Source organism: Leptinotarsa decemlineata, unplaced genomic scaffold (assembly GCF_025532065.1).
Source record: "Leptinotarsa decemlineata unplaced genomic scaffold, Ldec_3_MD MMD2_tig00004307_RagTag_RagTag, whole genome shotgun sequence".
Taxonomy (NCBI): domain Eukaryota; kingdom Metazoa; phylum Arthropoda; class Insecta; order Coleoptera; family Chrysomelidae; genus Leptinotarsa; species Leptinotarsa decemlineata.
This window is the reverse complement of record NW_027412606.1, coordinates 12,803,009-12,828,429: the sequence shown is the minus strand read 5'-3', so window position 1 is coordinate 12,828,429 and position 25,421 is coordinate 12,803,009. Positions and strand designations below refer to the sequence as shown.

The window sequence follows — 25,421 nt, the reverse complement described above, 5'->3', positions numbered from 1 at the left end:
AGTAAATAACGTTTTGAAATAAAGAAAGAGCAACTAAACAATTTTCAAAAAAGTCCATACTCTACTCTATTTTTCAACATAATTCCCACTATTCTCAAGGCACATATGTTATCGTAGGGCCAACTTTTATATGCCATCGTCAAAGAAGGTTGCCGTCTGATTATAGACACCACTGCAACATGGTCGTTTTGGTCATCTTTGTGGCGCTGCTCAGTCAGAACCGCCTTCAATTGCAGCAAAAATGATAGTCACTTGGTGCTAGATGGGGACTGTATGGAGGGTGGTCCAGTTGTTCCCAGCTGAATGAAGGTCTCTCACTTCGTTTCTTATCTTGAATATTTGTGCAGCCATCACTTGAAGCTCCAACCCATGAAACGAATAACAGCACGCATTTCACAGGTGGTGGGATTTACTTTCGGCGGCGGCATTTCAAACATGACTCGCATATTATTAAAGATACATTTGTTGATGCTATCAGCATTGATTATACTGAAGATTATACAAATGACATATTTTTTCTGATTGAATTTTATTTAATTAGGTTCAGAGGCGAACGTTTCTTTCTAGAGCGGCTGCGTCACCCTCGCTTTCCCTGAATTTATCTTTGTGAAATGTATTTTCATCAAAAATATTGAGAATTTTATGTTAAGTCAGGTTTTCATAGCTATGGAGGAAGTTGAGTAACTTTCCCATCATCTACCTACTTTTTCTTGAGAAATCAGTTATTTTACTGTTATGTACCAACAATTCCTAGATTCAAGAACAGCCTATTGCGATTATGTAGCATTCATTCAACGCCTACCTAAATATCTGTGATACTTTGATTTTTCAAAACCTTTTAATCCTCTATTTGGCATAAATAACCATTTAATAATTGATTATACAAGAATAGATACAATTATCATAGATAAAAAAGAATGCTAATAATACCTTTACTACTCAACGAAAAAAATAGCAAACTGAAATTTCAGAATGAGCTGCCACTCACTTAACGAATGTTTTTGAGGTAAAATTATGTTGACTGAATCACTTTGTTAATGAATAGTCACCAAATTTTGTATTCATTACACACAAAAATAACGAATCCATCGCAAGAAAGTTACGTATGTCGAGTTGCCTCGGCTACACATAAACTATTCGAATTTAATATTTGGCAGAAGATTCTTGGGTGGTACTACCTGTACAGGTAGGCCAACTTCATTCTGACTTGCTTATACTTGGATCTAAACATTTAACGCTAGGATGATGGCGACATCGCATGATACCATATAACAATTGTGATACATATGTATTAGATCTTTCATCATAATTTAATACACTTTGTTTCTTTTTCTGATCTAATTCCACTCGGTTGTAGAATTCGTGTTGGATTTCATGAATTATAGAACAACTCCGTTAAAAAATGGAATTTCTTCTGGTGAACCAAATGACGTGTTTGGGAGATACACCTTCAAAATATTAATAAGGCTTAGCGTGTCAGTCGTTTGTTTTACTTAGGAGTATAGTTGTTGGGTAACGTTGAAATATCTTTATAGCTATAAATGCTCATTATGATATTTTTTTTGGTCGACATCGTACTAAGACGAAGACATAGTATTAATTCATATAAGTACTGAAGAATTAGTATTGTATAATAAAAATAGTTTATGGTGCGGGAGATAATTGTATGAGTGATTTTTGGGGGGTTTTATATCTCATTTTATTATTGCTTTCGTTATTTAAGCCTATCATAATGCTTTTCAATAAATAATTTAGCATAAAAATGTTTCAATTTTGTTTAATCGAAAATATTTTGGAAGTTACCTCTGAAATCAAACATACTTTGAGGAATAATGGGAGAGATGTACAACAAAAAATGCAATAAATTCACCGAATTGACGCGGTACAAAAATGCCGAAGGCATTGAAGTTGAAGTAGTTTCGCTGACCTAATACACAATTTTTTGCACAGATCCGTCACTTTGTGACCCAGATTTGTCACTTAACGGTACAGGTACAGGAATTATCGATAATTTCGTAATGTAAGGTACCCCGTAGTTAGTAATTGAAAACCAAATTTTCAGATTGCCTACTCATGAAATTGCTCTGTTTCTCAGCAATTACTTGTACTTATCTTACTAGGGAAAATTCTATGCATGTTGAAAGGTAAAACGTCGTTAATTCTTTGCTGGCACGAGTCTTCACAGGGTTGTTCTTCGTGGGACGACAGCTGGTTAACGGTAAAACTCATTTTCAATGTTTCAAGAATTTCCGGGAACGAATGGAAATATTTTCGAGAAATTCGTACTTCTACGAAGTGGATTTGAAGCAGAGGAATGTAATGAACACAATATAAATTATACTAGTATGCAATTTTTCTTTCAGGAGATACACCCTTTCATAGTTTGCGCTTGTTTTTCAGTTGCCCAAAGTTGGATTTCGACTAAAGAAATCTTTCCGGAAACTGTAGTACATTTGTATTGCTGAGAGTGGAAGAGTTTCAAGAATGCAAACATCATGCCAGTACGTCAAAGAAAGCAACACAGTCGTCTCAAGCAAGTGGCACTGCAATTCATCCACAAAGTCACTAAGCTATTTGTACCCGCCATGCCCCTTGAGAACGCCGCTAACGAGCCATTAAAATAGTGTCTTGCGACAAACAACGTCAAAAGATGCGGCCGAGATTTTTTCTCGGTAGATTGATAATAACATTATCTTGAGGTGGATCAAAGGGTACGACAGAAGTAAAAGTAATCGCATTGCAGACTTCTTAGCCAAGGAAGCGGCTGGACTAAAAATTTTGGGACCCAGTGGTACCTATGGTCTGATGACTTCGACAATTGCGGAACTAGTCAAACGTCACACCCATGCTGAAGAGATGGGATGAAATCAAAGGATGCAATCTTGTCAGGATCACCCTGGGCAACCCTGGGAAGCTGGCGCCGAAGAAATATCTGGCGATGACCAGGAAAAATCTACGCTTAACAGTAGGATTTCTGACTGGCCACTGTCAACTAACGAAACACCTCCATAATATGGGGCTAGTGGACACATCTCTATGCAGAATGTGTGAATAGGAAGATGAAACTGTCAGGCATGTCCTATGCGTATGTCCGGAGTTACTGTCAAAGAGACCTGGCCTACACCTGCCGATATAAAGGAGATGTCTCCCAGAGACCTGTCCACCTTCCTGGAAAGGACAGGATGGACGATTACCTAGGAGAACAACTCCTCAGGAGGATGTACAATGGGTCACATGTAGCCTAAGTGCTATGGGCCTACACTCACTCTCCCAACTCTACAGATACAGAGATGCCCCTTAAGAACGCCGCTAACGAGCCATTAAAATAGTGACTTGCGAGAAACAACGTCAAAAGATGCGGCTGAGGCTTTTTCTCCTGATATATTGTAGGTATATTTTTGTATATACATATATTTTATGAATGAAGGTATTGAACAAAAATATTGTGTTATAGATAGTATTAATAGGTGTGGTAAAGGGGGTATTAACATAAATTTTCCAAAGATATATTCTGTATGATGCGAAGATAATTGAAATATAGTGAAACTTATTTGTTACAAAGAATCTTAACACTGATGAGTTGTCTCCAGTCCAAAGGGAAATCGATCATATTTGTTTAGGTTCCTAGTCATATAGGAATTGACGGTAATGAGAAAGCTGACACTGCAGCAAGAGCTGCAACTGAGAATAATGTCAATATGAATATACCTGTGAGTCCAAATGACACAAAGAAATTCATAAAAAACTCAATACTCAACACATGGCAACACGAATGGACAAACAACGATTCAAAATTGAAAGATATCAAACCTGATATTGCAGCCATGAGACTTCCACAAGGGCTAACGAGAAGAGAACACGTCATAATAACACGACTTAGGATATGACATACGAACTTAACATCCTCTTATATACTGAGAAGACAAAGACAACGATCCTGTGGAAATTGCCAAACTTTGATGACGGTTAAACACCTTCTCTTAGAATGCCACCAATATGAAGCCGATCGACAACGATATATCTTACCGGATAATATCAGAACTTGCCTCAGTACCAAAGCTATAAGAAATGTTTTGAACTTTCTGAAAGCAACAGACCTTCTCAACAAAATATAAACAGTTATCGTATACTACAAAATGGCTAATGACCTCAGTAGTCGATTCCAGAATAATAATTAAAACAAAATTATTTTGAAAAGGACAATTTATATTTGAAAGTTTTTTTATTCAGATTTGTTGCCTTCTATAGATTCATAAAATAATCAGAACGTTGAATTTAAAAATGAATCAGATAGCAGATATCACTCAAGGTACATTCAGGCAGTTTTCGAAGACTTTAGAAGGTGTATACAAAAAATTTATAAATGAACAAGTCAGAAAAACCATATGAGAAGTACAATAAAAAAGTACATATATACAAGAGAGAATTCATTGGTATATGTCAAAAAAGATATTATGATAAAGAATAATTTTTCCATGTTAGTCCTGGGTGAAATAGAAGAACAACAAGAATCTTGTTTGAATTGAAAGTGATTTATTTTTAGGAGAGATTACTTTTTGGGAAACACTGGTTTTGTCTTTCTATTTCTCCATCCTCATACAAAAAATGTGGGAATCTTTTAGAGAAATGAAGAAAAGCAATCAATTTCAAAATAAATTCTTCACAAAGATCTGTATACGATGCCAAGAAGTAGGTGGTAACTTTCAGACAGAAAATGAAAGAAAAATCCCTCTCGAAACGCTACTTCCACATGGAATTACATGAAAGAAAATTACTTTTGAAACAACTTTTGTCTCAACTCATGCGTTATGTTGCCCACGCCTCAATTCGTGAATGAGTCGAAGACAAAAAAAATTTGCGTGTCGCATAATAAAATCTGGAAAAACAAATGAATTAATCACACAACTTTGACTTCACTTTTTGATTCGAGTTTGATCGAGGGCTGTAAATGAGTTTCAGATTTATGAAAGCTAACTGGCGAATGTTCTGAAGATGGTTTTTTTGGGTTGATACTCTGTCTTCTTCCAATCAAATAACGTTTGAAGAATGTAAGTTCAAATGAGAAGTGGCAAATAATTTGGAGAAATTTAAAAAAATTAGTAATGTTTCCTGCTTTTCATGACTTCCCATCATTATATTATCGGTTATGTCCAATAATACTTTTTCACAACAACACCCTGTGCGAAACCGTGTTATTCGGATAATATACTATAGCAAGAGATGTAGGTAATTTCGGAGCTGAGAATCGGTTACGGTTCCCAACACTTTGGGAATTGCCGGCAATGATCTTGAATTTTTGTTATAATCGTATGGTGGTTTCGTAATATCGACAAGACTGATATTTATGATGCACTGTTGGGAACCTTTGGTGTAGTAATGAATATTACTGAAGTTTTTTCCCAACACCAAATCGTTATTTTCAACACCTAGACACGTGTTTCGATCACCAAATGATCATCTTCAACGAGGAAGATTAAAACTAGAAACTGATGCGAGCTAACCCTATTTATGCTATTATAGGTATCCCATACAGGTGAACCATCCAGGCGTACCACCCATACAGGTATACCAATCTAAATTAATTTTACAATTTTGCCTCATCTATTATTTTACAATATATTTTATAAAAAACAATTTTCAGCTATATAAAAATTAATTTCACAATATTGCCTATCCAAATTTTGCATGTGTCCTTATGTAGTAATCAGTAAACCCAACAATATTATTTTATTTTAACAAGCTATATAGTATGCTCTTTGGTATAGGTCCATCATCGTTATTCATAATATTATTGTGTTTACTTATTTCTACACTCTCATAGGCATCTAGTTGTCTGTTGTTGTTAACTTGTCTAACTAATCTTAATGAACTGAAGTCTATGGGATGGTTTTGATGTATGATAGGCGACTGCTGATTTTTCAGGTCTTGCATATTTTAAGTGTCCTATGTGTTCCTCATATCTTACTTTAATAGATCTTTTTGTCTGTCCACAATATTTTGCATCGCAGTCCTTACATTCAATTTCGTAAATTCCAGACTTTTCCGAATTGTCGACTTTGTCTTTTGTACTTCCCAAAAGGCTCTGTAGTGTATGACTTGTTTTAAAAACCACATTCATACCTAGTTCCTTAAAAATCTTTCGAGTACATCTCAATACATCTCAGTTCTATACCACCAATATACGAGGAACTTTGGAAATCTGTTTTTCTGTTTAAAATTTGTTTTTCCGTTAATCAGCTGTCGCCCCCATACGAACGACAACTCTCAGAAGTTTAGAAGCTCGTGCGAGCTAAGGACTAACGAGGTTTTACCTTTTAACGTGTGATTCCTAACACGGTTGCAAAATCATCCCAGCTTCAGATAAATTCTCTCGAGAAAAATATCTGGACGAGGCGGAAATCGAACCCACGGCCTTCCGATCGTGAGTCGGGCGCACTACCACCGCGACCAATTCAACAACAGAAGTAGAGGCAAACGGGTATTTACTCCAATTTCTCTATAAAATTCTTGTTTTATGAGTGAGAATATAGAGAAATATTGTTGTTACTTCGTGGAATTCAGAATATACTTGATATTTCGAAAAGTAGAATCGTACTCAAAATAATATTTCAGCAGGTTTATAATTTTTTCGTAACCACGTTCACATTCCATTTGGCCGAATACTTGAAATATTAATTACCATCTGATGAAGCCTTTGTTGATTATAGATAAGTGATCGTTTCCAGTTATTATTTTTCAGAAAGAGACTGCATTCAACTCGGTGATATTCCATTAGAAAGTAACTGAAAAAAGTTACTAATAACTTTACAACCTCTTTGTTATTGACGTGACATTAAATGAAACAAACTGAAGTTTTTTTCTCGATTTACACAATGAACAATTCTAATTCTTTGAAACGACATGATTACAGCAATGTTAGTAATTGTTTTTCCTCATAATTGCAAATTTCATACAAGAATCTGCTGAGATTGACAAAGAAAAGAATTGTCCCATTATTTCTTCGTCATAATGCTTCGTTTGAGATATAAAATGATGGAATATTCTTAGTCGGTATTGGTATGTTGGGTTGGATGTATTTCGTAGTCACGGTTAGCTGATAACACCGACGATAGTTTCCACAACCACCCCCACTCGTTCTCTCAGTACCTGATCAACGGCATGTGGATCGAATCTAATAGTCACGAAGTGCACGACATGCGTGATCAGATTTGCACTGGAAAATACGTACTGAGTGGCGTCCTAAAACCTGTAATGTCTGAGACAAGCTGGGGTGAGCCGTCCACACGTTAGCTACGTTAGTCCTTAGTGTACTTCAAGGGACAGTTTTGGGACCATTTTCGTTCTGTATTTATGTGAATCAGTTTTGCTGATATACCTTATTTTATACAAGGTCAAATTAGTCTGCAATGAAAATGTATAGAAATAAAATTTTCATTTGTAAGTAATGTTACTACAGTATAAGGACATTTTCAAACAATTACAATAAACAGTTTGTTGTAAATGTTTGCAAATGTCCTTATAGTACGAAACTGCACACAGAAAAAATAAAAATCTCGAAGTGAAGAACATTATCTCGATTTAAAGAAATCTTGCTCTCCTATATTCATGAAGAAATATTTTTCTGAATTGAGAAATATTTGAATTGTTGAATTTGAATCATTATTTCAAATGGACTGAATAAACGCTTCTTTTAAGTAAAAAAAAAATATTCCACCAAGATTGTACATACATTTCAATAGAAATAATCACATTAGCTCAAGAGAAGTGAGTAAGCATTCTTTAGTCTGAGCAAAATTAATCTCGAAGCAAAACTGTTTTGGGTTTTGAAAGAGAGATATGTTTACTTGGAACATTATTTAAATGTCTCCGTATGAGAAATTAATTGTTTTCCTTTGAAGAGAAGCATTTTTCATTGAAACGCTTCTATTTGTATGAATCAAATAAACTCATTTACTTCATCAAAGATGAACTTATGCTTCTGTTTATAAACTGTCCCTCTCATTTGGATGTATTTAGTTACTTGAATCCAAAGTATCTCATCTGTAATATGAACAGCTATAAGTGGTAAGGAAAGAAACTAAATAAGGTAAATTTTCGTTATGTGGACACCCGGCGATTTTGAAAAAATTTTTGACTGTACTTACGTATTTTGATGCGTAGATTACAAATCCGAAAGAAAAAAAGCGGCGCTCTCCCTTATTCAAAAAGTTACGGCCCTCAAAGTTCAGAAAAAGGCAACTTTTCAGCCTTCTTTTTCACTAAATAACTATTTAAAAACACAAGCATTTATTCACTAGGTCACCTTTACACCTTATTCTTCCTTCTTTAACACAGCGGTTGGTATTTCCCGTCGCCTACTATTTCAAATTCGTAATACACCACCAAAAACCAATTTACGATCTAAAGAATGAAGGTAAAAAACATTTGAATTACTTCAGGAATATGGACTGCATCAGTAGTACCAACCATATCATTAACCTTAAAAACGCAAAATACAGTGATATGTAACCAAAAAGCAGCTCCGTACATTTTTTGACATTTTTATAAGAAAAATGTTGATTATTGAAGTGAAAAGTGTTAAAGAAGGACGAATAGGGTGTAGAGGTGAACTAGTCAATAAATGCATGTGTTTTTAAATAGTTTATTTAGTGAAAAAGAAGGCTGAAAAGTTGCCCTTTTCTGAACTTTGAAGGGCCGTAACTTTTTAAATAAGGTAGAGCGCCGCTTTTTTCTTTCGGATTCGTAATCTACGCATCAAAATACGTAAGTACAGTCAAAATTTTTTTCAAAATCGCCGGGTGTCCACATAACGAAAATTTACCCTAAATTTTATGATATGTTTATTTGAAGAAATTGCGAATCATAAATATCCTGAAAAAGCATGTGATAAAAAACAAAACGTGATAGAGAACTAAATTTTCTTTGCTAATCTTTGCTTAAATATCATATTCCAACCGCACACATTTGAGAGATCATACAGTTATGCAAGTATCATAAAATAATATTAAAAAAATCACTATCGTCGATAAAGTTCTGCATTCTGCTTTTGTTTATCCACAATTGCCGGAACATCACTTGGATTCTGAAACGAAAAAATAAATCAGCACATCATCCTTAGCCAATATTTAAAATATATAGAAAGGTAAAAATATGAAAACAGCAGCCACTTAATCAACAAAACATTTTTTTTTAATAAAACACTGTTTAAGTGGGTTTATTCCGTTAACCAACCCAATTGTTGTTCGCATGCGAATGACAACCCTCAATATTTTAAACTTGTCTGAGGTCTTATTATTTATTTTACGATTCCTAGCAAGTTAAAAGGTGCTTGAACATTATTTGATCAGAAATAAATAATCAATTCAAAAGACGTACCTCAAATCCCTTTGAAGTGGACAGAAGTCTATACAGAAAAATTGCCATTCAAAATAATAATTTTGGAACCATTATATGAATTCAAAGTGTCGTGTGAGTATTATTAGAGGATCAATGAAAAATATAAAATATTTCACTGAAAAAATGTAACACATACAAACTTACTCAAAGGAATATGATTCGCTATTTAAATAAACTGTTTTCACGTTTTTGGAAATTCATATTGCATCTCTAGTAAGTTTGGTAATATTTCTACCTATTTCTTACATCATAAATCGGTCAAATAATTTCAAGCTGAGTAGGGTATATTCAATTTGTTCTCAATGAATAACATAAAAACATTTCTGAAGTGATTACAGAAAGCAAAGACGTTTCGGAATTCAACAAATATTGCCATTCAAAATAATAATTTTAGAACCGTTATAGGAATTCAAAGTGTCGTGTGAGTATTATTAGAGGATCAATGAAAAACATAAAATGTTTCATTGAAAAAATGTAACTCATGATCATACAAACATACTCAAAGGAATATGATTCGCTATTTAAATAATAGCATTCACTTTTTACACGTTTTTGGAAATTCATATTTCATCTCTAGTGAGTTTGGTAATATTTCTACCTATTTCTTACATTTCTAAAGGAAATCTATAAAATAATTTCAAGCTGAGTAGGGTATATTCAATTTGTTCTCAATGAATAACATAAAAACATTTCTGAAGTGATTATAGAAAGCGAAGACGTTTCGGAATTCAACAAATATTTACATGTTGAAATCAAAAAGTGGCGGTCACATATAGAAGCTTTTTATACCTACTGGTGCCTATTTTGGTATTTTTTGTATTATAATTTATTGTCGAAACTGTAAGTACCTCTATCTTTCAATAAAAAATGAATTCGGTCTAAGAGAAAATCAAATTTTATTTAGACAAAATGCTTTTATTTGAAACAAGATAAAATGTATGTTCAAAACAAGAGATTGGCAAATTTAAATCAACGTGGAGGATTTTTAATATACACTTGCAAAGCTCAGCAAATGTAATAATGCATGTGTGAAAAATTACGGAGCATTGGTATAATTTTCGCAAAATGAAGGCTGAATTAAGAGTTGCCGTCAAAGTTTACCACTTTCTCTTCGGTATTACGTATAGAACGCGGTACTTACTGATATAGCGGAGTTTTATCCAATTATAATACTTACCCATGAAAATATCTTTCAACTGTGCAAGATTCCAGTCTTGTAAAATCTGTTCCATTATGGTAGATACAAAATAATCGAAAAGAAATTGCACTGCCTACAGACACATAAAACACTTCCTACTCAAAATCGCAACACACCAACATCACTTTCCAACATATATTGGCGCGTACGCGATGCTTACAACGGAATTTCCCGCTCCCCTCTCACTTAAGAATAGAAAGACCAGAGCACAACAGGTTTTTTCAAACTGAAATGAATGAAATACTTCTTTATAAGAAACCCTGTACATTCTATACAAAATTCCTGTTATTTTCAGTCGATCATAATATAGTTTTGTATGTAGATTCACAAAACTCTTGTTATAAACGAATTGAGTTATTCGAAGGGATACAGTATTAAATTCAAACAAATATTATGTGTTCAGATTAAGTTTATATTGCTCTCCATTTGAAACAGTTTATTTTTCCCTTCAAATAGGTGGTGGATTTTGAGATGATATTATATTCGCTTGATTCAAAATAGTTCATCTTCGCAATGATATAATCAAACAAATGATGTCGTTGAAAGGCCAAGAAATTGGATTTCTTTGTTGAAAAAAGTGTGATTTTCTGGTGGAACATGGCGATGTTGGCATAGAGTAACAGTTTTTCCAATAGAGATAAAAATTTCAAAGCAACCTATGATCTTCTTTTGAAGAAACACATAGAAAGTTTTATTTCTCATTTTTCATGATGATCTCCTACCACGTAGGATTATTGTTAACATAAAAATTAAATCCCATATTATCTATTATTTCAGTTTCGCCAAGAATACATTGGAAAAGGTCTATGAAAAGACGTATATCCTTTTCATGAAAGATCCAAAATATGGTGTAGTTGTAGATGTAGTTTATTGACCTTTTTGGGTTTTTTCACCTTACACAATTTAAAATAAAAAAAATTATAATGAGAACTTGCCATACATTGCCAATGAACCCATTCTAAGAAACGTAAGCTCAAATAATTAGCGTATATTCTTATATTTGGAGAGAAGTGTATTTCGCTCCTTAGAAATGGATCGTACCTACTTGATTAACCGTCTTAATGAAAAATATGGATACTGGCGAAATTGCAACTTATGTCAGAGAACACCTTGTACTACATCGAATTTTTCAGAAGTCAATTAAGAACACTTACATATATCATATTTCAAAAAACTTCTTGTATCAAGGACGAATCAAAGAAAAAACGGAAGATTCATTGGATTTTTCCAATTCTGAAGATGGTGGCATGGTAAAATAAGTATCTGTAAGAAATTATTAAATATGTTTGAAATATGTTGATTCCGTTAACCAGCTATCGCACCCCTACGAACGACAACCCTCTGAAGTTGAAACTTGTGCGAGCTAAGGACTAACGAGGTATTACCTCTTAACGTATCATTCCTAACACGGGTTGGACGATAGCAAGTGAAAATCGAGCGTTCAGCCTGGGGCTAGAACCATCGACTCACACATCGGCCGATTGACTGAGTCAACAAACCATCCACGTCGAACCGCTCGAACACCGACGATAAGTTAATGATAAACAGAACTTTTTTATTTGTGAAAAACATATCTGAATTTACGCAGTTACGTATCGTGGTGAACTAAAAAGTTTGCTATTTCTAAATGTATGTGAAAAATACCCAGAAAATCGCCACAAAAAAAGTTCGTTCAATAGTCATAGGAGTGTTCTTGATTTGGCAGAAAAGTTTTGAAAATTCAGTTCAATAGAGTATGAATTAACTTTCAAATGATGTTCTATCAAACAAAAATAGTTGTTTTAAACACATTTCTCGACTCGTTTACCAACCAAGAGGGCGTGATCAATGTATGATATGAACTTTTGTGAGGAAGAGTTATTTCCATTGAATTCATTCTTTATACAAGGTTATTATTCTCAACGAGAATTTTTGAGGTTTTTGTTGTTGTGTAACTCACTATTTGCTTAGATTAGTATCAAAAACGTCGCGAAGGTCATCTAAACTATAAAAAGCGCATAAATCAGGTACATAGTTTTCGTTTTTATTAAACCTTTCAACCCACTGAATACACTTTTCCTATACCAGAACAAAATACTACCCCTCGACGCGCGTTTCGCAAACCATAGCAGCATGAGCTGTGTGGCACGTAGCACCATCCTATTGAAACCACAAGTCGTTGGTATCGAGATCATCCAATTAAAGCCGAAAGAAATTGGTAATCATCGACCTAGTGCTCGCCTTTGACAGTGATGACCTGGCCAACGTCGTTCTCAAAGAAATATGCACCGATGATGCTGCCTGCCCAAAGTCCACACCAAACAGTAACTTTTTCCGGATCATTGGACGCTCTTGGATCTCATGTGGATTGGTAGCATCCAAAATTCGACAATTTTGTTTGTTCATGCACCCATTCATTCAAAAATGGGCCTCGTCGCTGAAGATGATTTTTCGATGAAAATTAGGGTCAGTTGCCAACTATTCCAGAGCCCATTTAGCAAACACATGGTCGTTTACCTTTAGTTCCAGGCTCAGTTGAATTTTATACGGGTGCAGGCCCAAGTAACGACGCAAAATTGGCCAAGTTTTGTGAGCGACGCGAATTAGACTGCCTCGGATTCTCTTGCTTACTCTCACAGACATGAATAATGCCGTCACCCTCCGTTGTCCTGGCTCGGAAGCCTTTCAACTGGGCATCTTCCCTCTATCGAGCTCAATCACTGTCAAGGAAACCCTCTCTTTAAATTAACGGGGTAGAAGACCTAACTTTATTACTCCAAATATATTTCACATTTATATTAGTAAATATTAAACTCAAATATAATCATTCTAACTAATAGTAATAGTAATAATAATAATAATAATAGTAATCATAATTGAAATAAGTTTTAACAATAATAAATGGATCGTTCAACGATCACCATAATTTTCCTTCGACCTTGATAAATAATTCTGCCCTAGCTATGTGCTATATTTACAATGTTCAAACCAGAAAACAAACATTACAGGTCCTCAAGTCAGATCCTTTATATTGCATACCGATCAGCTCGGATTGGGAAGATCGTCACCTTTCCGGTATATCAGTAAGCTGACAGCTTGCTTCTCATATATCCCAGTCATTCCGCAACACGCTCTCTGCCCATTCATTCGCGATGCGTATCCATTCAATCTTTCTCCCATTTGTATCTCTCAGTTGCATTCTACCCCTTTCTAGTTCCAGTCTTTCTTTCCATTTTCTCCACCCAACTTTGTCTCCATGCATGTATCTCTCAAGCACATGATCTGTCGTTCCAGGCTCTACCACCCGCATGGGCAAGGCACCTCCGGTCCCAGGTTGAATCTAGCCAGGTAACCCGGAAAGTTACCGTGCCCTGTGAATAGTTGAACAGCCTTTCCCGACAGATTCAGTGCTTCATTCCCGACTACTCTACAAAATCTGTATAGCAGTCGCCCTGTCATTCCGTTATCACGTTCTTGCTGCCATTCTTTCTTGGTTCGCTCTTTATTCTTATCTCTCATTCATCTTAGCTCCCATGTAACGCGGTCCTTACCAATACCTTTGGTGGCCTCCTCATGCGCCTTTTTATTTTCAGGATTATCTCTTTGGTGTCCTTTCTGCCATACTATTTCAGTCCGTGCTCCCCTCTCATTCCTTGTTTCAATCATTCTCTGAATCCTCGCTATTTGTTTGGTCCTCACTCGTACTGCTTTCATTCTTTCCACCGCTATGTCGGAATCGCTGATTATTCTCATATGTTCATTCATACTCCATATGTTGACCACTCTCTCTATCGCAATCAGTTCAGCTTCGTTCACACTGTTCTGTTCCGGTATTTCCTCGTTCCCTCGAACCCACTTGCTCTCGTTCCTTTCATACACCCAGTCTATGCCCATTCTTCCATCCTCCATTTTCGCTCCGGCGCGGCGTCCACATACACTTCAGTCATTTCCTCGTCCTGCGTTTCTTCCAGCAACATCCTTTGCATCCAAGGGAGAACCTTGTCTATTCCTTTCATTCTGTCTTCGATCTTCCTTTCATGCATTCTCTACTCATGGTGTCTGACCCGGTGGCTATACCTGAGATCACGCTGAACGCGGTCGTCGGCGCCGTTCTGTACGCCCCACATGAGGCAATCAGAAAAGGCCTCTGCGTCGCGCTCAGTTGTCTCCTCACTATACTATCATGCATCCTACTCCCCCACACTTGCACTTCATACATAATTGCAGGCTTTGCTACCCTTTCAAATATGATTCTATCACATTCTCTCCGTGGACAGTGGTGATGTTTTCGACAGATCTTGGATTTCGTCGACGTACGGGTGTTGGCTGATCGTTTACTGAACCAGTGTAGTCAAACTTATCCACCTGATGACAACTGATTTGATAGATGTAGCTTCAACAAGATGGTCGTTATCAATTGTCAAAGTTTGGATGTCCCTGTTGGAAGACTCAATAGTATAACTCATTGTGATATATTGTTATTATTTCTGAGGTTAATTACCATGTCTTATGATAACTAACTTCAACCTGTTTTTTTACCTTCAATCATTGTGTACGGGACTAAACAACAAACTGCTTGAAATTATACTGTTGTGATAATTAACACCAGGAACAATTGCAATATAACACAATGAGTTATACTTGGAATAAATTCAATTGTCCTCATTAGAAAAGTGATGATACGTCCAGATGTATGTAAAAGTAAGCGATGTGTTCAGTTTTTAAGAAAATTTGGTTGAATTTGGATTCTACCTTATTATTTTGTGGCCTATTGGGTAACCATTAGACATTAGAATGTACTCCAAAACACCAAATTCAACCCCTTCAGACATTTGTGTCTAGAAATTTCTCAAATGTATTGTTCATAAAATGTCACCTGCTGATACTGATGATTTCAGACTTCACAAACAACAGCTGTGGATTACTTTTCGACTTTTCTACAATTCAGAATATTCGAAGAATGCTAAGAATAGTGCCAACAAATTTGGCATTATCATATGATCGCACTTACTTCTGTAACTGTGAAATAACCACGGAATAAAAATGGAACATTCAAACTGCACTTGCTTTTCCAAACTAGAGTTGCAAGTTTGAAATTCAAATTTATATACCAAACGTAAATAAACTAGATAAGTACGAATAAATAATGTTACCAACAATGGTAAATCTTCAGATAATTTCTAAGCACGTTATAAGTATTTTTCGAAAGTCGTTCCCAGAAGACTACTGATAAAAAATACTAGGCTTATTGGAAAAATGAAACGATCTTTTAAATCTCGTGCTAATTTACCTTCCTCATAATTGCAATCTCCATGTAAGTAGGCTGAATTACAAATGTGTTTCGTCACCTTTTAGTGAGAGATTTATTAAGGGTGAGAAGTTTTGAAATCGTTACTACATATATTCATTTAAATGTTTATACTCATCATGAATCAACTGTTCAGCAACATTCGGGCAATACATCGCAAATATTTGTAGTGAAACCGTAGTTCTCCATATTTCAACACAATAGTAAAACTGGTTCACCAAATGTATAAATAGTTGAATAATACAATTAAGAAAACCATTGTAATTAGTAGAAAACGAACCTACAGAGTAACATGAAAAAGGAACTTACCACTTTGAACTTTATCGCCATTCCTCTTCTCCATATGACAGTCATCACGGTTTCTGTCTCACTCCGATCTTAATTTTTTTAGTATTGACAAGATAGATTTTTCAAGTCGATAACGAAATACTTCTGATGAAAATATTCAGCAGTCGAACAACAAGTTTATTTATTCAATAACCCGACAAAATGTCTCATAAGTTATATTATTTCTAGACATATTAAACAGTTAGGATTTCAACAGTTTTGAATATTAGTAGATGAAAAATTAATTAATTTGGATAATAAATATGCATCCGCCAAAAGACCACTTTTTTAATGATTGACTAAATTTTCAAACAAGTCAAGTTGAATACATATTTCAGAATTCAAGTTTAAGTAATGCCAAAAGGACATCACCGACCTACGATAGTGATTTATCGTTTATACAATAATATCATAAATCTGAATTATACTTCCTTTCCAAACTATATATTTGGTGAAGATTATTTATTTGTGATTCTTTGAACTTTCATCCGTTTTGGTATATTTCGTATATTGAAAATTGTTGTCACTGACATTTAATCAATCTATCAAATTTGATGTTAATTTTGATATATATTATCAGTCCCGTATATACGTTATTTGATGATGTTAAATTGATAAATCATTGAGTTTTACATTTATCAAATACTATGAGCGAGAACACAAAACCTTTTTTCATAAATTCTTTCGGGACCATACTCAAATTATATATTATGTAATATTCAATTCCTAAATTCTTAAAAAGAATATTTCTACTAGATTTTTCTCTTAGATTTCTGTAATATGATGTTTCTCAGAACCAGCTGAATGTTTGAATTTTTCTCTCACATATTTCTGTAATAAATAGTTTCTCATGTCTAGATAATTGAAAGAGATTGTTATTTATTATTTGCTACCTTGAAGAATCCAAGGTCTTCTCTAATGATTTTTCTCCTGAATATGAGTTTCGTTGGAATTCAAATAAACGTATGTACTTTGCAATACATAGTTTTCAGTTGATTTTGTTTGTTGACTCGTGATTAATATAATGTAGGTACACCGGAAAATATTCAAATGAAATCAGTAAAATACAGTTGAACTTTATGTTTGTTTGTTGAGATATCTTTTGTTTTTGTGTCAGTATGTACATAGATTCAAACTTTATAGGAAATATGAAAACTACTTTCCGTTCCAAAATAATTTGAAAATAGTGTATGATTCATAAATGAACTACTGCTCGCATAGAATGTTTGACAAAAAAGTGTCACTTAAAATTGTGACACATTTGGACTGTACGAAATTTACAATTGCTCCAAAAATAACTTCACTTTCAATTTTCGAAAAGTTGCTCTAACTTTGTTTCTGTCAAAAATTTCTTGTTTCCATGGAAAATTTTTCAAAGCACTTTTTTACTTAAAATTCAATGGTGTAAAAAACTCATTTTTTCAAATAAGATATCATGAGTGATTAATGGAAAACTATTTTTTTTCTAAATGAGACACCCTTAATATTCCTACATATTTTCAATAGAGCTTTAAATTACCTTTCCAAAAATGAAGCACACTTGATGTTTTGTTAGAGTCATCTTTGAAATACAGGGCTTTTAGGTTTTTTCATGTACAGGGTTTTGGACGATGCAGCGATAAAACAGAATGCAAATCTTTATTGGTCAAATTTTGATATAGGCAGTAAAGACGCTCTTTAATTTGTGGTTTTTGTTCAATTCTCTACACATTTGCAATGAAGTATGAAAATTATGAAAAACAGGATATGATAGTCTGTTTTATACAAACTGGGAAAAATGCAGCAAGAAAATTGTATCATGTGAGGTATCCAGAGAGAAGGCAACCATTTAGAGACATTTTCGCAAGATTGTGACACACCCTAATTGATGGCGGTCAATTTGAAAAGAAAAGGCCAAATTATAAGAATGATAATTAGGAGCTGTTGAAAATACTCCCAAAACGTCAACGCGAAATTTGAAAATATCAACGGGCCTACCAAGAACTAATGTTAAGTACGAAGATTTTGAAAAAACACAAATTCAAGCCATACGGGATCAGAAAGTTCATCAACTCAGATCAGGAGATTTTGAATGCCGCATGGCTTTTTGACAGTAGTTCCTGGAAAGTTGCAATCAAGTGCGTGATTTTTCGTTAAATTGTATTCGGACAGACAAAGCTCATATGAGCAGTGCCATTTTCAACAGCTACATTTCTCATACTTCAGCACAACAAAATCCTCATTCTATTGTGGAACAGAGAAATTAAGGAAGATTTGGATTTGGTATGTGGGCAGATGTTTTCAGGGGTAAAATTATCAGCCTGTTCATTTATAATAGTACCCTCACAACTCAAAGAAGCTCAGAAAAATATATTCTCAACAAGACGGGGCTTCGCCTCACAACAATTGTCACCAATTTTTTGGCTGCAAGTTTTAGTAATAATTGGATAGCCAACCAAGGACTCAATCATTGGCCGTCCAGGTCACCTAACGCCTATGAACCTCTGGAGAGGGTTGAAATATCTTATTTTCAAATTGCCGACCAATTTCTAGATACGAATTGGAAGCGGCAGTAATGCAAAGTTTTGCTTCTCTCACTCCCAGTAAACTAATTAACTCGGCAAAAAATATTCAAAATAGGTGTCGCCTGTGTGTTAAAGAAACTGATAGTCATTTCGAATACCTTCTCTACAGAAATATATTTCATTGTTTGTTCTTTATCGTTATTATTATAATCGTTGAAGTTTCATTTACTAGTAGTAGGTAAATATACTATAAATTGTTATCAGTTTTATTGAAACTATGCGTTTTAATTACTGCTGTGAAAATCTTTGTCAACATTTGATAGCTACTACTGAACAATTTTTTTCTATTTTATCGCCGCGTCGCGTCGTCCAAAGCCTACTAAATCAAATTGTACGTTTTAAAGTCTACATGAAAAACCAAAAAGCTCTGCATTTCAAAGATGAATTTATCAAAACCTCGGGTGTGCACATTTTCGTAAAACATGCTGTAACTCAAAAACGATGGCAGATATCGATATGCGGTTTTCACCATTAAGTTTGTCATAAAATTTGAACCTCAGACACAGGCGTCAGTTTTCATGTATCTAGTTTGAAAACTGTACTTCATTTGTACTCTGTACTTCCTGATGAAAGTTGAATAGTTACCATCTATCTTTATCGTTCGCGTATGCGTCAGTGGCACAGCTAAATTTGTCAAGCTTCAATAAAGTACACTTCAGAAAGATTATTTTTCACTAACTGAAAAAACCAATCCGAAATACACGTTAGATATTACTGAACCAGTTCTCATTTATAAAAAACATTCATGCACTTCTTTGATGATGGAATAAGAAACTTTTGTGAAACTTTTGCTAAATATTTCAGAAGATTTAAAACAATCGAGTTGAGTATAAAATGAAGACGAAACAATACTCTCTAAAACACTAAGACGCTGAATCTTATGATTTATATTCACTGGTCAAAAAATTATAGGATTCTTTCCTTTGAAAGTTCTTCACAAATTCTTGCCGTGTACCTGTTGCATTCTGTTACCTGATTAGAAAAAGATAAACCGATGTTAATTAGTATGATCTGAATGACTATTTAAATATAACAAAAGACTGAATAAGGACAGCTGTAAAACTAACAATACATCAAAGTCAAATGGAAGTTCTGTGAAACATTATGGGGCTGCAGGCTCGTAGTTGTTCTCAGTCGGGAGGCCGTCCTGATGTGCTGATAAAACTTGGCCCGCTTACCTGGAAAAAAACAAGCATGTTAACAACCGAAAACATTAGGAATAAAAATTATGATAGCTTCACTGTGGAACGCTGTTTTCTTGAACTATGCGCATGATTCAGCTGTGGTTTTGATAAGTGGATTTCACATTATAAAAAATAACAGAGTTTTAAATTCCTAATGAAACCAACAAATAAAAACCACAACGATATCATAACAAAACATCAAAGACCATAAAATATACAGGTGGGTTTTTAACGGGGACCACTTAGACATATTTCGAAAAATACAGCGATTTGAAATCAGAAAATTTAAGACGAGAAGTAATTAATTGATAATGATTTATTCACAAATAATTACAACCCATTTCGACTAGCAGTTTTTTCCGAAAATTGGTAACAACTTCCTAATTTCAAATAGAACAAACCTCCAGTAGATTTGTTAATTTTGTAATATATGAATCTAATTCATCTAGGCTGTCCCATGTGTGAACTGGCCCCTGAGAGCGTGCGTTTTGACCCCGTTAGACTTTTTGTGAGGGTTTCTTGAGTCGCAGGTGTATGCGAATGAGCCACAAATCACAGCTTTTCTCAAAACCAACATAACCCATGTCATCGGTCAAAATGGCATCCATTGGTCTTTCAAATGAATAAAAAATGTCGATGCTATCTCACACACACTTTGTTTTTTTTAATTTAAAGATAGGAAGCGCTTAATAAAATACCCTATACATTTGAAAATAGGATATTTACAACAGTTTTGATGATGGGTAATTCGATTCTTCTGATGTCTCATTTTGAATATTTAACATTCGTTACTATCGGATTTGAGAATGAAGTTGAATATGGCTATTATAGTCGAAGTAAACGGTATTGTGTACATTTAAAGCTGACGACACTCTCAACGGCTAGAAAAACCAATACATAGAAATGTCGTTATATATTTCTTTAAATGAATGTTGTGGAAATCAAATCGTGAGGTGTAGCCATTGAACAACCAAACATCAAGAATATCGAAAAAAGTTTCCACAGATACTCGCTTCCACAAATAATTTAAAGAGAAGTATTCGAATGCAGATGCTTAATTCGAAATTCAACTCAATACACTTCAAACTACATTTATTGCGACCTGCTTCGTTTGGAGTAAGACGTTTTTGTAGAATCAACTTACAAGGGCGGTTTTCCCAGTGAGTGAAATCTGCAGCAGTTCACATCCAACGCCAACTGCTGCTTCTGTTTGGGAACCGCCCATGAATTGTTTTAAGGGCGGCAACCGCTAAAATTTATTTCCAACGTAACTTTTTGTCTTATCATTTGTTTACCATTTAAAGATTTATTTCCGATAGTCTATTTCATTCTAAACAAAAAATGTCTCTTGGGTTTTTTGCCCAAAATAAACCAGTTCGTAGCAAAAAAATAATTTACGAACAACTACACAGATACATCGTCATAAATGCGAAAATACGAAACTAATCTATCTAGATAGTGACAATTAAATTGAGCGTTTTCCACCCCTTCCAACCATGGGGTGAACCAAATAAAATTCTGGCTAAGTGTCTTTTTTGGTAGTATAAAACGTCAGGTTAATTTCAATATTGTAACTTTTTTAGTGCTTGTGAATTGCTATACAAATTTTATGTACCCCCTTTAAGGGGCTGTATCTAATGATGAGGAATCGCCTCCTTAAATGTTCTACACTTATTTAGTTACATCCTGTATAAACGAAATATATATATATATATATATATATATATATATATATATATATATATATATATATATATATATATATACAGGGTCCTGCAACAGTGGCGCGGTGTTCCATATCTCTATATAGGAAGCAGATAGGAATCTAATTTTCTATAATATTACCTTATTGCTTGAGCTCGACAAAATAAAAATATTGGCGGTCACACAGGGTGTTCGATTTTTTCTGGGCGGATCCCAACTGTGTCTTTTTAAATGGCAACCTATATTTTTTATCGCTTTTTCGGTTTCTTCATAGAAAATAAAATAAACTTTATGTATATCTGCACTTCGAAAATATTGACGGTTTTCGAGATATCTAGCATGACAGGTTTTTTTTTCCAATATTCGTCACTCAGAATATTTGAAATTATAAAGTGGTGCCAAGTCCAGTTGAAATTTTTTTTTGGTCGAATATTCTACATTGGTAACTCTCTCAAACGATATATCTGAAATCGACCTGTGATATACAGGGTATGAAAAACCGCTTGCCAAATATTGTAAATGAAAATTTGCAAAATCTTCCTTAGATTAAATGGAACACCCTGTATATTATTGATCCATAAGAAGCGCCAACGAAACCTCTACAAATTTCATTAAGTATTCCCTATGGCTAAGTTCAATAGTTTTTCTTAAATGAGCATTTCTTTCGAAAAATGGTCATTTTTTCAAAGCGAAATCCATTTGACGACTGATAAAAATATACGAAAGATATCTTGTTTCAATTTTGTACATTAGAAGGTGTCCAAACAAATATTTTTTAACGAAATAAATGTATGTACCTATCACTTTTTGCTAAATGGAAAATTATTTTTTCATTGGATGCAGAATTTCACTCATAAATCGTGCAATATCAAACCAAACAAGTTAAATTAAGGTTGATAATGAAACTTTTATAAAATATGTTCAACATGTCTTCCATTTTCTTGAATGCAGACCTGAAGTCTATGTTTGAAAGACTGTTCTACCCTGCGCAAGACAGCTGGTGTAATGCTGCGAAAAGCATTCTTTATTCTAAGTCGCATATTTTCGGGAGAAGTTGGTGGCTCAACGTAAACCATATTTTTTATGTATCCCCATAAGAAAAAATCTAGTTTCGTCAAATCTGGTGATCTAGCGGGCCACCGTACAGGCCCATTCCGTCCTATCCATTTATTGGGAAATACTTCATTTAGATGATCTCTCACTTCTGCCGAATAGTGAGCAGGTGCACCATCATGTTGTAACCACATTCTATTGCGGAGGTCAAGAGGAATATCATCTAACAAACCTGGTAAATAATTTCGTAAGAAATTGAGATACATTGCACCATTCATATGTCCCTCAAAAAAGTATGGACCAATTACATATTCTCCAATGATGCCTCCCCAGACATTTATCGACCACCTATGTTGATAATCCACCTGTCTCAATAAGTGAGGATTTTCTGTCGCATAATAATGGTAATTATGTCGATTTACAAATCCATTTTTATGGAATGTCGATTCATCCGACCATAAAATATTATTGAAAAAATATTCGTTTCGACGAATTTTGTTCATGGCCCAATTGCAAAATCTCACTCTTTTCTCGAAATCAGCATACAGTAGTTTTTGATGTAACTGAACGTGGTATGGATGCAAGCGATGTTTCTTCAATACTCGTTGCACTGATCTCTCACTTATATCCACTATTTCCCCAATTTGTCGTTGACTCCTACTAGGATCTTCTTCAACAGCAAGAAGAACTTGCAATTCATTATCTTCATTAGTAGCTGGCTTGATGCGCTCATGTTTGGAATAATTAATAGATCCAGTTTCAACGAATCGTCCCAAGACCTTTCGGAAAGATCTTTCATCTGGATGCCTTCTATCTGGATACCGTTGAGAATAAATTCTACTTGCCAATAAACAATTCCTGTCTGATTCACCTAATATGAAAATCATATCAATCAAATCACTTTTTAATAACAACATTCTGATGAAATTATACCGACAGTTCAACTTCACGATTGACTAAAAATTTCAATATTCATTTGCAGCCAAATATTTTGTTCTGTCATTTGCCAGACTACTTGATTTCCAATAAATATTTCATTCGCTGAAAGGTTGTTTTAGACCGAAAGAATATGGCACAAATTCCGAGATTTTTGAAATTATTGTAACTATTCAAGAACGTCCATTTTGTGGTGTAATTCGCAACTTGTTTATCTAGCAACAGGTAATTTTAGGAATGGGCGATATTTTAAGGAAAGGGTATTTTTTGTATATTCTTATCAGTCGTCAAATGGATTTCACTTTGAAAAAATGACCATTTTTCGAAAGAAATGCTCATTTAAGAAAAACTATTGAACTTAGCCATAGGGAATACTTAATGAAATTTGTAGAGGTTTCGTTGGCGCTTCTTATGGATCGATAATATACAGGGTGTTCCATTTAATCTAAGGAAGATTTTGCAAATTTTCATTTACAATATTTGGCAAGCGGTTTTTCATACCCTGTATATCACAGGTCGATTTCAGATATATCGTTTGAGAGAGTTACCAATGTAGAATATTCGACCAAAAAAAAATTTCAACTGGACTTGGCACCACTTTATAATTTCAAATATCCTGAGTGACGAATATTGAAAAAAAAAACCTGTCATGCTAGATATCTCGAAAACCATCAATATTTTCGAAGTGCAGATATACATAAAGTTTATTTTATTTTCTATGAAGAAACCGAAAAAGCGATAAAAAATATAGGTTGCCATTTAAAAAGACACAGTTGGGATCCGCCCAGAAAAAATCGAACACCCTGTGTGACCGCCAATATTTTTATTTTGTCGAGCTCGAGCAATAAGGTAATATTTTAGAAAATTAGATTCCTATCTGCTTCCTATATAGAAATATGGAACACCGCGCCACTGTTGCAGGACCCTGTATATATATATATATATAAATATATTTTATATATATATATATATATATATATATATATATATATATATATATATATATATGTATATATATGTATATGTATATACGTGTTTCTGGCTATTGGCCTCATCAGCGCGGTGCAGCCAAGTGTGAAGATGGGCAACACTTGTTTGCCGAAAGCAGAAAACAACACATATGCACGGAGTCAACAACAGGAGCCGGGAGCCGACCGCACATTGGTGGTTCCAGTTAGAAGACCTAGAATTCCCAGGCTACAACTGCCTACGTGGTCATGTTAGATGTAGCCTGGGAATTCTAGGTCTTCTAACTGGAACCACAAATGTGCGGTTGGCTCCTGTTGTTGACTCCGTGCATATGTGTTGTTCCCTTTTTGGAGTGTTATGTCCACTAATTGTTTCATTTTTGATTTGTACATCATACACACTCGAAAAATCTTTGTATGTATTTATATATATATATATATATATATATATATATATATATATATATATATATATATATATATATATATATACATCGGAAAAGTCTAGGGATATTTTTAAAAATGGCAATAATTTTTTTTAGATCGCTGTAGGGAAAAAAAAGTTGACGGGTGATTATTAAACGAATGTAACTTACAACAAAATTTATTGAACGGTCAAAAATACTGAGTGCGGATATAAGCAAAACTAAAAAAAATACGGCTCTTCTTTGGCACCCCGAAAAAAAATCATAATACAAAAAAAATTGGAATCAGTACAAAGTATGGCCTCCACGCTGGTTTATTACGGCCCTACATCTATCGTGCATCGACAAAATGAAATTGTCAATGTCTTGTTGAGGTACA

At 34.4% G+C, this 25,421-nt stretch overlaps 1 protein-coding gene and 1 long non-coding RNA gene across 2 annotated transcripts in view; both read right to left on the bottom strand.

Annotated features, from left to right (window-relative positions):
* The window catches only part of Egfr (Epidermal growth factor receptor), a 221,836-nt gene that overhangs the window by 74,623 nt on the left and 121,792 nt on the right, over positions 1 to 25,421 (bottom strand). The window lies entirely within an intron of this gene.
* Positions 8,905 to 11,266, bottom strand: LOC141483927 (uncharacterized). Its single transcript, XR_012466372.1, has 2 exons — positions 10,574 to 11,266; positions 8,905 to 9,082 (listed from the first exon to the last, which is right to left on the bottom strand). It is a non-coding gene; the product is annotated as an uncharacterized lncRNA (long non-coding RNA).